Source organism: Gallinula chloropus (genome assembly GCF_964237585.1).
Source record: "Gallinula chloropus genome assembly, chromosome: 4".
NCBI classification, from domain to species: Eukaryota; Metazoa; Chordata; class Aves; order Gruiformes; family Rallidae; genus Gallinula; species Gallinula chloropus.
In genome coordinates, this window is record NC_140088.1 from 15,544,176 (window position 1) to 15,548,057 (window position 3,882).

Below are 3,882 nucleotides of genomic sequence, written 5' to 3' on the forward strand. Positions count from 1 at the left end.
AGGGGTTTTTTTTAATCAAGAAAAATAGAATCAAGTTGTTCTAGGTTTTGTAACTTACGTTTGAAAAGCCTCAGACTGCTGTAGTCTGTAGCAAGGTATTTCAGGTACTGTTAAGCCCCATAGGAACTTATTTTGAAGTATTTTCTGTCTGTGGAGCATTTTCTACTATAAACTCTTCAATTTTTAACTGTCAACAAGTAGTAGCTAATTTTATGCTGTGCAACATGGTTTCTGTTGTGTTTTCCTTTTATGTAATTGGCTTCCAAGTTTCTCAGTCTTGCAGTTTCACTGAAGTGCTGTTGAAGAAACAAATGATACTTGGGAGATGATGCAGGGAAAGCTGGGATTTTTTTTTTCCTGCACTAAGCTTCCATCTGTGGAAATGCTAAGTATTTCGCTTTTATTTTGTATTTTTTATCACTTAAGTTTCACTTGCTTTGAAATCTGAAGTCCTGAGTAAAAATGTCAGAAGACCTACCTTTATGTGAGCTGTTAATGATATGTAGTAGAGATCTCTAGCATAATTTATGTTCATATTTTGTTAGTAATTCAGATATCAGAAATATGAGATTTTAATCTAATTTTTAATTCACTTCAACTTTGAATTCATCTTCTAGTTATTTTTAATGAATATTTTAATATACTGTGCCTGTCACATATATGGCTTTCAGTTGATAAGTCCTGTGCACTGTGCTTGATGTTAAATGTGTGTTTCTTGTGTTTATAATATAGTTACAGATGTAGGTTGGGTTTTTATATTCTCAGCTGTGCCAAAACTAATGAAATTGAGTTGGAGGTGAGCACTGAACTCCCTTGCAGTCACTCAGAATTTGCAGCTCTAATGAATTTTAAAAAGGAAACTATCAAGTCTAATCATACTTCTGGCACTGAAAGAATTCTAAACACCACGAAGTATAACACAAGACCTCAGCCTCCAAAAAATGTCATTTTTACTCTCTGGAAGTTGCTGAAGCAAAACAAATTTAATCTTACTGTACAGAGTTTAGTTGTTAAAGCAATTAGGATTGCTATGCACACCAGCCACAGTCCCCAGGAAGCAAGTGAAAACTTTAACCACCTTACAGCACTTCTGTTTCTGTCCCTGTCAGTATGTGTTTTATACTAGCATCTGTCTTGCACACCAAGATTGTTGCATTTATGTATGTTTGTTCTTTGGCAAACCTTTTGGGGGTCTGTGCTTTGCATGATGTATTCAGGATGATTAAAGACATGATAGAAGCCTGCTGATGTTGGGAGTCAGTATGAAAAATGATGCATGGCTGGTGAAATGCAGCATTTTTGAGAGTAGTAACTGTAGTTAGTAAGACACTGGTTGTGGAATTTTTCTTTTACTTTGCTGTTTTAAAACCTGCACCAGATACATGGTTTGTTTGCTGTTCATAATTTTTCACAGTGATACTCTAGATTGATACCAGAGGGTGATTGGAGTGACTGAAATGCTCTTTCTCAATAGCTGTACTTACGTTAGCAGCTTATGCAAACTCTTCTCTGTACAGCAAAAATTTGAAGAGTAAAAGTAGTCTCTGAAGAGGCTTTCACATGTGCTTTCTAGGATCTTATTGGTAAAGACTTGCGATATGAAGTTGGACAGAAAAAGGTCATAAATCTGCTTTATTTGGTAGGATCTGCCTGTCACGTGGAAACCCGAAGGTTCCCTTGTTAGATATCAGCTGTTCAAAGGAAGACAGCAAAAGCCCCAATTTAATCCTATTAAACTTAGAGCAACTAAATTCTGTAAGAAACATGTACGTATCTAACTAGGGTTTTTTTTACATCATATGGGCTGAGGAATGTGAGTTTTCATTCAGCTTGTCAGATTTGAAAACAGATGAATGTAACTTTCAAAATGCTCAGTCTTCAGACTAGCCATGGCCAATACAATGCAAATGAAAGGGAATTTGAATTATCTTCCACCACCCACAGTTAAATTAGTGCTTCTTGTAGTTTTGTACCCAATGAAGCTTCCTTTTGAGGGGATTGGTGTTTCTGTACAGTGAAGCTACCTTTACAGAAGGGAAATTGTGGGTTTTCCAGGATCATTTTGCTAAATTATCTGCTCCTCTCTGAATTTGAGACCACATTTTGGTACTGTGCTTTATATGACTGTCTGAATGCTATCTCCATGAGACTTTATTCTTTGAAAAGCTTGAGGCTTTTTTATGTTGGGCACTAATTGAAAATTTACAGTGTCAATTAATTGTGTGGTACTTGCAGTGTTAGCCCCACTACTGTGCACCTTTTGGTGGGCTCTTTTTGTTGCCTGAATTTTTCCTCAATGTCAAATGTCGAGTGTTGAAGTAATTTTTACATATCAGTGCAGTGCAGTTAAGTATCTTTTAAAGGCAAAAAAAGAATTTTGACTAGCATAGAAATGCTTTAATATTTAGTTCTTGAAAAATCTTGACTTAGTAGTGGCTAGAAAGGAAAATAAGTTGAAGAAAACTGGCTTGGTATTGCTCTATGTAGCTGTAGCTCCTTATGAAAGTGAAAAGCTGTACTTATTTAGACTTGCAAGCTGGCAAAAACTTGTGTAGGAGTTTCTATTGCTGTTCCTCCAAAACAGTACTACTGATACTGTAATATTCTACTTAATTACAACATAGGCATCTTTCCCTTCCTCCTCCAAACACAAACATTTGATTTAAGAAAGTTGGTTTGTTTTGTTTTGTCTTGGTTCTTCTAGTGTTTAATAAAACTTCTAAGATATTTTGTACTATTTCCTTTCAGTAAATTAAAAATTATAAAAAGGAACTTGAAAAATTATGTGTATTGGAAATACTGTAGACAACTGTTTTTATTATTATAACAATTGGACTTGATCTTAAAGGTCTTTCCAACCAAAATGATTCTATGGTTAATTTTATGACCTTTTAATTGGACATAGTGAGAATAATCATTGGCTTTTATAACGAAAGGCAATGTGGTATAAAATACGTTTATCAGAACATTTAAATTCTTTAGCCTGAATTACCAGGAATGAGAAGCCAGATAAAGGCATAAGGAGGGTAGCAGAACATCACTATTTGACTGTGGAAATACATTGTTCTCTGTCAAATCTATACCTGTGAATGCCCGTGCAAAGATTTTTACTCTTGTATTTAATTCCTTATGTTTTAATGCTTACCCATAGGAAATGTTAGGAGTAGCTGCTAATGAGAACTGTCCAGCCTTTATCCTAGGACTTTATCCCTATTTTGAACTGTGTAAGTGCAGCTCCAGACTGCTTCTGATGATCTCATATACAGCTCTTCCAAAAGATACTAATCTTCTGTAAACCTGGGAAGTAGTGTTTACATAAAAATGCCTCCATACATGAACAATAAATGCAAATACCTTGTGTTTAACTTATTAAACTCCTTGTGAACATGTTTATAGGAAGCTATTTGCATTTAGTGTTTGTATGATTGCTAGGATGGTTTGTGTTGGAATTCTTAAGAATGCAAGGGTAAGTTAAAGCCATGTGGGAACTTTCAGAAAACTGCTGATTTGAAATCATGTGAGAGAAATACAGAATCTCCTCTGTGTTCATCAGGAAATGTAAGAGACTTTACGGTTAGTTTGAATAGTACTGTAGTTATTAGTAGGGGAAGAAGCACTGTGTAAATGTGGAGGAAAAGTTCTATTATTCTGATTCACGGGGACCTGGAGAACTGTCTTAGGTGTTTTCTCATTAATGCAGCTATTCACTAACTTCTTTTGAATATCTTTCATTAGATTTTCTTCCTGGATGTTTCTTCAGCTGTCTTGTGATGGAAGGGAAATATCTTTGAAGCTATAATGGATTTGATGCAACATTGTAGTGAAGACTGGCCTAACAGCATCATTTCTGTTTGAAAAGAATAAGCATAATTACAAATAATC